Here is a 12,500-nt window from a genome sequence, read left to right as displayed (position 1 = left end):
ACGGGGACAACTGATTGCCGAGAGTGGCGACGTCACGGCAACGGAGACGACTGATTGGCCGAGAGTGGTGACGTCACGGCAACGCAGACGACTGATTGGCCGAGAACGCTGACGTCACGGCAACAGAGACGATTGATTGGCCATGAGCGATACCAAGAGACCAAGCAGCAGAGAAGCGTTGACAGAGGCGTAGACAGAAGCACCAATGGAAATGGCTAATGGCTACCAAGGGTCTATTTTTTTTTTCTTCAATACAATTGAAAATAAACTTTCCGTAATTTGGGATAAAGCCTCATTACCATTTGCGGACACACCCCTTTAAGCATACGGGAGAAGTTAACCATCGAAATGACCCTTCTTCTTCTTCTTCTTCTTCTTCTTCTTCTTCTTCTTCTTCTTCTTCTTCTTCTTCTTCTTCTTCTTCTTCTTCTTCTTCTTCTTCTTCTTCTTCTTCTTCTTCTTCTTCTTCTTCTTCTTCTTCTTCTTCGCGTTCTTCTTCTTCGCGTTCTTCTTCGCGTTCTTCTCGGCCTCGGGGTGGAACCCCAACACGGGATCCCCAACACGGGATCCCCAGCATGGGATCCCTATCGTGGGATTAGAGAGCGGAGCGCTGCGGCTGAAGGCCGCTGTTTGCGCAGCCAAGCCTCCGGCTTATAATACATAAAAAAGCATTATATGGAACATATTCACATTATTTTCATCCCATGTCTATATAATGGCATATTAATCTAATGAATCATCTTAAAACATTAAAAGATAGAATTGAAAGCTAACATCCTATTATATAACCATGCCTTATTTGATGCACAGACATATACTTTCAACACCATTATCTTTCAAGTGTTAAAAAGATTCTGTAACGTCTATTTTTTTCTATGGAGTAGTGTTCTCCATACCAATAATGTTCTAAGCGATTGATAAATTCATTACAATAAAAACCTAAAACCTGGATATTGTTAGTAAGGTGTTGATTCAGATGTTGATTTAGACTTAGAATAGAAAGGCCCAACTTTTTTCAAAAGTTAGTATAGATTCTGGTCTATTTTGCATATATTTACACATAATTAAGTCACCATTCAGATACATGGATCTATTGTCCGTACAAATATAATTTCAGTACGGAAGTGTTATTTGTTTAATATTGAGGAGCCTTCATTTGTTGCCTTTCTCTGCATACATTGCAATAGTGAATGAAGGTCACACAAAATAACAAGGAGGATTACGTGTTTTAAACCGGTCATGGGGAAGAAAAGTTCCACTGATTTGTGCCAGAGAACTACATGTCGGGAAAGGCGGGCCGGATTTTCATCTCGACGGTGAGCAAGAGTAAGTGGTGTCCACGCCAGTCTTTTCACACGACTCCGTCGGCGTATTCTTTGTTCTGACCATGGAGGTACTTTCCAATTGAATTTGAAGCATGGCAGCTATTGTACCACCATGCCCCCAAGTGCCTGGAAATGACAATCTAGAATGAATATTTTCAAAAATATTGTTCATAAAGATACTCATCATTGTTGCTACTTTAGAATGAATTTTGGAGAAAGCTCTCTGTTACTATTTTTGTCCAAGCTACATATCATATTTGTACCTTTTGTGATTACTATTGGTCAACGTAACTAAACAACAAATTGCCTCAAATTACGACAAAAACATATGTAGTTTTAATATATTTGGTCTTGACACATGGAAAGAATGAGTGAAGAAAGATTAGTGAAAGAGATGTGGAAGGCATAGGTGGAAGGAGTGAATATGAGAGGGCGTCCTAGGATGAGATTGATGGATGGGATGAAAGGGGTATTATAAAAGAGAGGAATATCTGTTGAGGAAGGACAGGACAGAACAGAAGATAGGGATAAATGGAGAAGGGTTATGTATAGATCATGCTGTGATGCATGAGGTGGAGTGGGTGGGGGATGGGGGGCGAAGAAGTATGTATGAGAAAAAAATTGACGCAGCCCGAAGGGATTTCTCCCCGTCTTCTCCTTTTCTGCATGAGTGGACGGAGAGGGTGGGTCGCCGAATTTATGAAGAGGCCTTGCTGTGGATGCGCTGTGTCCTGTGACACTGCTTCTGACCCAGGGCGGTGGGCAGGATGCAGGGATGACTAATCATCCAGGGGGTGCGGAGATGGGAGGGAGAGAGAGGTGTGTGGAGGGAAGTGGAATAGGTAGGGAATGGAATGGGTGTGAGTTGTTTTATATGCCCTTTTCTTTTTGGCTACCCCCCGTGTAGGGGGGGAAAGCCTTTGGTATATTTATGTATGTATGAATGTATGTATGTTTGTATGTATGCAATAAGAACACTAGGAACGTGTGTTTTATAAATGCAAGGTAACCACTTAAGAAAATAAACAAACGGAGCAGAGCGCTTTCGTATATTACCTCCCGTGTACATTACACTGAAGATGTAATATAGGAAAGCGCTCTGCTCAGTTTGTTTATTTTCTAAAGTGGTTACCTTGCACGTATGTATGTATGTATGTATGTATGCTTGTATGTACGTATGCATGTATGTATGTATGTATGTATGTATGTATGTATGTATGTCTGTGAAGTATGTAGGGGATGGAATGGGTGGGAGTGGTTTCTATGCTTTTTTCTTTTGGCTGCCTCCCGTGTAAGTGCGAGAAGCACCTATGGTGTGTATATATATATATATATATATATATATATATATATATATATATATATATGTATATATACATATATGTATGTATATATATATATTTATATGTATATATACATATGTATATATACATAATGTGTATATATATACATATATGTATATATATATATATATATATATATATATATATATATATATATATATATATATAACACAGAAACCCACAGTCGGAGAAAGAATAAACTTCGAATAAAGAATAATCCTATATTTCGGCTATCAACTGTAGCCCTCTTCAGGAAAGTACATATATATATATATATACATATATATACAGTATATATACATATATATATATTTATAAATATATATTTATATTAAAGTATATATATGTATATTTATGTATATATATATGTATATTTATGTATATATATATTTATATGTATATACATACATATATATATGTATATATATACATAATATATATATATACATATATATATGTATATATATATGTATATATATATATATACATGATATGTATATATATATATATACATATATATATATATATATATATACATATACATGTATACATATATATATGTATATATATACCTGTATGTATATATATACATAATATATATATACATATATATATAATATATACATATATACATGTATATATATATACATATATATATACATATATATATATATATATATATATATATATATATATATATTGTCACGTGACCATCTCTAACCTTAAAGCAATTAGTTAGTAAATTAAGGATCTAGGAGGACAACAACAGATCTTGCCTCATCCCTTAAAGGTGGAGTGACAATAAACGGATATCTATTTCATTTCCTTCTTCACACTTCCTTCTGTAAATATATCTTATCCCCTTTCAGTTAGGAAAAATCATCATCCCACATTAATTATCATAATACATGGAGGACACAAAAAGATAGTAGGTAATTTTCTCTATACCTATATTGAATAAGCCTAACAGTACAGAACTAAATGCATACATTTATTATTTAACTCATACACTCTCAATACATATGAGGTAGGTATTTCAGCATCTCATCTCTCCACTTATTGTAAATATAATCAAAGCCACAAATCATTAAGTCCTACTCATCTATAAATTCCACAATACTGTTCATACTTATATAACATTCAACAAGCCTCTCTGCTCCTACAAACGCTGAGGAAAATTGGATCCTAGTTAATCACTTTAATTCACCTTAATCCTTACAAGACATACAATCGTAACTCATCAGTAATTATTGCTACTCTCCCTCTGTGTATTTCACCATTATTTATCCTCCTTAATTCTCCCGATTCTTATTTTCCCTACCATTTTATACCCACGAAAGGACTTGCACGTCCGCCTTGCTTTATACACAGAAAGAGAGAGGCCTGAACAATGCTTCCCATGTTTTAGCGTTTGAGTTGGCACCATGGTTCCAATAATCTTGGCATCATCCTAACGACACGTTTAATATCGTCAAATACACACCGTACATGGATCATACACCAAAAGCAACTACAATACATATTTCTATAAATTCTTACATAACTAGAGCACCGTGGATCTCAAAAGTATAAAGGTATATCTAGATACATTTTATCTAAAACACTTTAATATCAGACCGTGAATTCGCGTCTGTATACAAACAAACCAACACTAGCTAGGCACTACCAGCATTTGGAAAAAAAAATAGAGAATGTAATTAGCACCAGGGGGTGACTATGGTAACAATATGCTTATATAAAGTGAGGCTCAAAAATAATTCTTGGTACAAAAACTTTCTCCATTTCTTTGGCTTTAGCTACTTGTTGACTCTTCATATGAAATATACACCTCATCCTCCATTTGAAAAGAAAGAAATAACTACATATAACAGTTTCAGGAAAGAATTGATTAAAATGTATTCTTTATATCTGTAGAAACATGGATGCTTAGTAAGTGCTTAACGTTCAGGTTGATTAAAAGTAAGACTTTTGGAGAGTATGACGTGCAGTATACTTACATTTTCTGGTGGTTGTGGTACTGGTAAGCTGTGATCATGTAGGCCAGGTATTCTACAGTACATGTCCGTCTGGATACTGAAGAGGTTGTCTTCCTTTTACTTATCTGTAATTTGTCACATCAATCATACAAAAGTAACAGTCATCGTGACGGTTCTTTGGCTCGCTCCATACTCTGGGAATGGCAAAAGGCATTGCCCATCCTGTACCTCATATCAATCCTTCTAGAGTGGATCGACAGGTTTCACATACCAGTCCTTAGGGCTCCATGCTTTGTTCTGGTCACCCATAGCCTTTCAGAAACAGAGTCTGTACGCTATCTACAATTTGTCACCTTTCAGAATCTTATGTAATACCTGTTTTTTTTTCCAATATATCCCACACCCAAAGCAAAATTTATCTGGAGAAACTTTATAGCCTCTAGTAGCCATCCAGAAAATAGCACAAATTAGTATTTGATCTGAAAGAGAAAATTAGAAATACACTTAGTAGCGGAATATATAACAATTCCGATAAAATGGTAACATTGAGAGAGGATGTATTTCTATAGCGGTTGATAATACAGAAAATATTGCATATTTGGAATCAGTAAAAAATACTTGCGTTATGAATTATCTAATGCAACATTTAGCATCACTTAATAATTCTTGATATACTAATAATATTACAAAGTAATTGTTGCAAATGTCAAATGTCATCTGAAAGGGAAGTATTTCCCTGTCGAACAGTAACTAGTTCTCCTCACATGACATTGTCATTGTTTTGATGTGACTTTTTTATACTGGTGTGAGATGGATTTCTGCATGACCCACAATACTTTTAAATATATCTGTATTTTTCTTGAAGGATCATCATGATGTATTTATATTCTTCCTAAATTCAAGCATATCTTTATTAATCAAAAAGGGAACATTTTTTTTTATTCCAAATGAGGAATCAATTCACTTGCCAATGCGTAAATGTGTAAGGATATCAGCTGTAATATAGCCTGTGCCTGTTGCATGATGACGGAAAAATGTTCCTTTGCAATATTGATATTTTTTTTAGAATACAGATGTCAAGTGTCCATCATAGGAAAAATAGAACATTTATATACTATGAATTTTTAATCAACTAATGTACATTGTATGAAAAATATGTAAGGGATTTTAAGCGACGGGTGCTTGAAGACTGTTGGAGATATTGGTCCACAAAACCACTTTGACAACAACGCTTTGCATTTCTACGATGAACATATAATCATCATTACTTTATATGGAATACAGTATATAGTAAAAGGATACTACTCTAAATTACAATTGTATCTGATAAGAAATTCTTATATACAACAAATTCACATTATTTTCATTTCTCCTCTAACATAGAAATTTGATAAATTTACACTTAAACAGTTAGAACTGAAAACCACCACTGCATTATATTTTCCATTTTATGTACAAAGCTATGCTTTGAATATTATGATTATTTAAGTGTCCATAAGAAATGAAATTCTGTAACATCTACTTGGTTCTATGGAGAAATTTTTCTCCATGTTCATTATGCTCTAGCTGAAAACTTCACTGCAATAAAAATCTAAAGCTTGGACATTCATTGTAACGTCTTGATTCAAATACTGATTTAGACTTTGAATCCAAAAATAAAACTCGGAATATCTCACATCGGATCTTAGATCCGGTATTGGACTCAGACGCTAAGCATTCTCAAAACGATTTTTACAGCGACAAAAACAAAAGTCAAGGATTTTTGTTTGAAATCCAATATAGATCATAGTCTCTTTTGTCTGTATTTACTCCCATAATGAAGCCACAATGCAGTTAAATAAATCTAGTGTCCATACAAAATAAACTGTAATACGGGAGCGTTATTTGTTTATATTGAGGAGCATTCGTTTGCAGCTGCTCTCTGCAAATATTGCACTAGTGAATGAAGGTCACACGAAAGAACAAGCAAAGTTACGTGTTCGAACCCGGTCATGGGGAAGAAATGTTCCACTGATTTTTCCCAGAGAACTACATGTCGGGAAAGGCGGGCCGGATTTTCATCTCGACGGCGCGCAAGGAATAGTAGTGTCCACGCCAGGCACTCCACACAACTCCGTCGGCGAATTCTTTGTTCTGGCCATGGAGGTACTTTCCATTTAAGTTTGAATGATGGCATTTATTGTACCACCATGCCCCCAAGTGGCTGGAAATGACAAATCAGAATGCATATTTTCAAAAATATTGTTCATAAAAATTCTTATCGTTGTTGCTATTTTAGAATTTATTTTGGAGGCTCTCTGTTATTATTTTTGACCAATCTACATATCATATTTGTACATTTTGTGGTTACTATTTGGCAACGTAACTAAACAACAAATTGTCTCCAATTACGACAAAAAAATATGTAGTTTTAATGTATTTGGTCTTGAAATAAGGACTGGTATGTAAGAAGAAGTTATTTCCTGAACTGAATTTACTACAAACCGAAGAGTTACACAGAACAAGTTATTCTGAATAGTAAAATGTCACCATGGAAAGGTCCTTCAACATTGGTCTATTTCTTACCATAATGTATATATACACTGAAAACATAAACCATGGCATGACAATGCTAAGCTGTGATAAAGAATTAATGTTCACAAGTGACAAAAGTAAAAAGGAAATCTAATAAGTTTGGTCTAAACGTGTGTGAAGTTATGCATATGTATACATATATCTTACATACATACATACATACATACATATGCGTGTATATATATATATATATATATATATGTATATATACATATATATAAATATATATACAGTATATATATATATATACATATATATATGTATATATTGTATACACAAATATATGTATGTATATACATTTATATATATATATATATATATATATATATACATATACATATATGTTTTCATATATATATTTACTGTATATATATATATGTATTCATATATATATATATATATATATATATATGTGTGTGTGTGTGTGTGTGTGTGTGTGTGTGTGTGTGTGTGTGTGTGTGTGTGTGTGTGTGTGTGTGTGTGTGTGTGAATGGTAAGAATGGAAAGGCACGATTGGGAACAAGAGACTTTCTTCCTGACCGGTTTCGCCTTTGAGGCTTCTTCAGAGGTAATACTTACAGGGAATGAATATATTGGTATTTGTAGGGCAGTTGTTGTGGTTTCTGAGGGACGCGGGGTAGGATTTCGTACGTTGCTAGGCTGGGTGAGTCATGTGGGGTCGGGTGTGGGGCGGGTGGATGTATTTGTTTGTTTGTTATGTGTGAGCAGTTGTCTCATGGCGTATTTGGCGGCAATTGCTCTGAAGAAGCCTTAAAGGCGAAACCGGTCAGGAATAAAGTCTCTTGTTCCCAATCGTGTCTTTCCATTCTTACCATTCATACACCTGTCATGATGTCACAATATATATGTATATACCTATATGTATATATGTATGTATCTATATATACTTATATATATGTATATATGTATGTATCTATATATATTTATATATATGTATATACATATATATACATATATATATATGTATATATATACATATACATATATATATATATATATTTTATATATAAACACACACACACACACACACACACACACACACACACACACACACACACACACACACACACACACACACGACTCGGTGGCGCATTGGTAGAGCGCTGGACTGTGAAGTACGATGGTGCTCGCAGTTACCCAGATCGAATCCTGCCCAGGGCCGAAATTATTTCGGTATCGCTGTGCCTCGGGTCGTTACTCTGACTCTCGTGGGCGGGGAGTTGGGTGTGTGTGTGTGTGTGCAAGGTCATAGCATTACCCATAGATCGGACCTACGAGCTCTGAGCTCTCTTCCAGGAGGGAAATAGCTATCGATCACGAGTCCAAAACGTGATCCAAAGACCAAAGACCAAGTGAATACACACACACACACACACATGAATATATATATATATATATATATATATATATATGTATATATATACATATATATATACATATTTATATATATGTATATGTGTGTGTGTGTATTTACCTTGTTGTATTTACCTAGTTGTATTCTACGGGAAGGGGAGCTATGCTCGTGGGGTCCCGTCTTCATATCTCATTTTATCTAAACTATTTTTAAATTCATGTATTGTTTTTGCACACACCACTTTCTCATCTAACTTGTTCCAACTGTCTATTACTCTGTGAGGAAAGCTGTTCTTTTTCAAATCTCTTCTATAGCTGTCTTTTTTTATTTTCTTTCCGTGTCCTCTAGTATTTCTGTCATCCCATTTTATCAGATTCTCTCTGTCAGTAATTTCTATGCCTTTCATGATTCTGTAAATAGCTATCAAATCTCCTCTCTCTCTTCTTTGCTCAAGTGTCTGTAGTTCAAGTTTTTCTAGTCTCTCTTCATATGATAGTTTTGAGAGTGTTGGCGCCAATTTTGTAATTGCTCTTTGTATTCTTTCAAGTTTTTTTATGCATTTTTTTGTACTTGGTGACCATATCGTTGCTGCATATTCCAATCTTGGTCTTATCAGGGTGATTAGGATTTTCTTCACCATTTCTTCATCCAGGTATGTAATTGCAACTTTGATTGTTCTTATTAGATTATAAGTTTCTCCAAAAATCTTATTTATATGTTTCTCAGGTGACATATTATTCATAACAATGACTCCCAGGTCCTTCTCATTTTCTACTTTTTTTATTCCTTCCTCTCCCAATTTATATGATCCTGTTATTCTGTTTTTGCTTTTTCCAAATTCCATTATACTACACTTTTTTGTATTGAACTCCATCTCCCACTTCCTACTCCATTCTTGTACTTTATTTAGATCTCTCTGTAGTGATTCACAATATTCTTCAGTTTTCACTCTTTTCAGTAGTTTTGCATCATCTGCAAAGAATCTCATATAGCTTTCTATTCCTTCATCCATATCATTAATATATATAGCAAACATTATTGGGGCCAGAACTGTTCCCTGCGGAACACCGCTTATTACTTCATCCCATTTTGAGTGCTGATTTCTTATCACTACTCTCATTTTTCTTTCTTGCAAAAAGTCCTCCATCCAATTTAGTAGTTTGCCCTGTATTCCTCCTTCAGTTTCTAATTTCTTAAGCAACTTCTTATGTGGTACTTTGTCAAAATCTTTCTTTAGATCTAAAAATGCACAGTCCGCCCATCCATCTCTTTCTTGTATTATATCTATTAGCCTTGAATAGAAACATATTAAATTGGTGACGCATGATCGTCCTTGTCTGAATCCAAATTGCCTTGGATTTAACACTTTATTTTTTTCTAAATATTTTACCCATCTACTTTTGATCATTCTCTCACAAATTTTTGCTATTGTACTTGTTAGAGAGACTGGTCTATAGTTTGTAGGTTCTTCTTTATTTCCTCCTTTATATATAGGTACTATATTTGCTTTTTTCCAATCTTCTGGAACTTTTCCTTCTTTCAAGGAACTATTTAGTATGCTATGTATTTTGTCTGCCAGTTCATTCCTGCATTCTTTCAGTATCCAGTTTGCTATTTCATCTGGTCCATGCGATTTTCTGACATCAAGATTACTCAAGTGTGTTAATATTTCATTCTTTGTTACTTCTATTTCTTCCATAGGGGGGACTTTCTCTTTCCAATCGTTCTCTTCAGGTTGTATGTTCTCCCTTGTAAACACTGATTTAAAATGTTTGTTCATAATTTCCGCCATTTCCATTTCCTCAGTGTATTCAACTCCCTCCTGTCTTAATTTCTCCAAGTCTTGTTTGTTTTTCAGTTTATTGTTTACAAATCTGTAGAATAGTTTTGGTTGATCTTTACACTTTTCTATGATATCTTTTTCATATTTTCTCTTTTTCTCTCTGCGCGTTTGTACATATTCATTTCTATAACAGGTATATATTTTCCATTTTTCAGGTCTTCTGTCTTTTTTCCATCTGGTCCAGGCTTTGTCTCTTTTGTCTTTTAACTCCCTACAGCTTTTGTTGTACCAGCATTTTACATATTATTTTTCTTGTTTTTGTCTTGGGACATACTTTTCCACTCCTTTTTTGTAATTTTTTGTCAAAATATTCAATTTCTCTTCTACTGCTGTTTCTTCTTTGTATATTTCTTCCCAGTTTTCCTTTTGAAAGAATTCTCTTATTTTATCAAAGTTTGTTTTTTCATACATCATTCTTCCTTTTCTGTATTGTTCATTTCTTTTCATATATTTTTCTTCATTAAGTTCCAGTTCAATCAATATGTGGTCACTTTTACTTATTGGTGTTTTATATTCAATTTTGTCCACTATTCTAGGTTCGGATGTAATTACTAGGTCTAGTCTCGATGGCTCTTCTTCATTTCTATACCTAGTGTTCTCCTGTATCCATTGTGTCATTGTATGGTCAGTAACTATCTCAAGTAGAGCGTTTCCCCATGAGCCGTCTCCACCCTTTACTGTCATTTCTTCCCAGCAGATTTCTTTGCAATTAAAGTCGCCCATCATAACTATTCTTCCTCCCTCTTCCATTATCTTGTTTAATGTTATCTTTGTGTCCTCTAACATACTTTTATGTTCACTCTCTTCCCATGAGGCTGTTTTTGGGGGCACATAATTTATCACATACTTTCTGTTCTTCTTATCTCTGTCTTCTACTTCCATCATTATCATCTCTACTGTATTCTTTCCATATGTGACACACTTCACGTTTATATCCTTCTTAGTCAGGAACATAACTCCACCCCCTTCCTTTTTCACTCTGTTTCTAATCCAATAATTATATGCATCATGTCCTACACTGTTGGGTGGTAGTGGACCTTTTAATTTTGTTTCTACAATTCCCATTATGTCTGGTTCTTTTTCTTTCAAATAATCATTCAGCTCATTCAATCCTGTTATTAATCCATCTATATTTGTGTAAGACACTCTTAGTTTTCTGCCACTTCCATTGTGTTCTCTGTTTCCCTTTTGTTTTTCTCTTGTATGTCGACTTTCTTTAGTTTCATATTCACTACTCTCCAATAGAATCTCTCTTTTTCTGAGTCCGTTCTTATCTCGTTTTTTGCCTTTGCTTCAAGTCTTTTCTGTTTTTCTTCCTCTCTTTCCTCTTTATTCATTTCCCTTTTTATCCATACCTTTTTATATTGTTCACTTGTTGCTAGTTTCTCTGTTTTGGATAAGATATTCTCAGCCGTAGTTTGTGACCTGAATTTAATCTTAATTGGTCTGATCTTGTCTGTACTATATTTCCCTAGCCTGAATTTCTCTTCGATTTGTTTAATTATTTCTGGTTCATCTTCCTGAACTAATTCTAGTAAATTTCTTACTTTTTCATTTTCCTCCTTGATTCTTGTGGTTCTATCTGGGTTATGTTTCTCTTCCATTCCTAATATAATTATACATTTCTTTTTGTCTGCTAGGTCTCTTACTATATTCTCCTTCTGTCTCATCACTTTAATAACTGAGTTTTCAGTTTGTTCATTCATTTGCTGTCTGATTATGTCAGTGAATGCAACTTTGCTATTTTCTTGAATTTTTTTCCAACCCTCCTTGTTCTCCTTATTATTCTCCTTTAAGACTTTATTCTCATCTATTACTTCCCTCAACTGTTTCTTTAATTCTTCAATTTCCTTAGTTAAGTTTTTGTTCGCCTTCTCTAGTTCTTCCAATTTTTCAACTCTCCGTATAATTTTGTTAACATCACCGAACCTACGCTCCAAGTCCTCGATCATCTTATCGACCTTCTGTTGAAACATGCTTTCACGCGGACGCAGAAATTCTGGCCAACTCTTTTCCATGTTTCAGCGGAAACTTCAGCTACATAAGCTGCCACATTCTGCTTTA

At 34.4% G+C, this 12,500-nt stretch overlaps 1 protein-coding gene across 8 annotated transcripts in view; it reads right to left on the bottom strand.

The window, feature by feature from the left end:
- The window catches only part of LOC143027786 (uncharacterized), a 137,226-nt gene that overhangs the window by 82 nt on the left and 124,644 nt on the right, over window positions 1-12,500 (bottom strand). For 2 of the 8 annotated variants that reach the window (XM_076189335.1, XM_076189339.1), the window contains exon 21: window positions 5,189-6,847. The gene's annotated coding sequence lies outside the window, so the exon portion shown is untranslated. The other 6 variants (XR_012966649.1, XR_012966650.1, XM_076189336.1 and 3 more) reach the window with 6 other exon arrangements.

This window comes from Oratosquilla oratoria, chromosome 8, assembly GCF_046742065.1.
Source record: "Oratosquilla oratoria isolate Oo_2021 chromosome 8, ASM4674206v1, whole genome shotgun sequence".
In the NCBI taxonomy this organism is placed as follows: domain Eukaryota; kingdom Metazoa; phylum Arthropoda; class Malacostraca; order Stomatopoda; family Squillidae; genus Oratosquilla; species Oratosquilla oratoria.
Note: the sequence above shows the minus strand (reverse complement) of the source record. Positions and strands in the feature narration are given on the sequence as shown.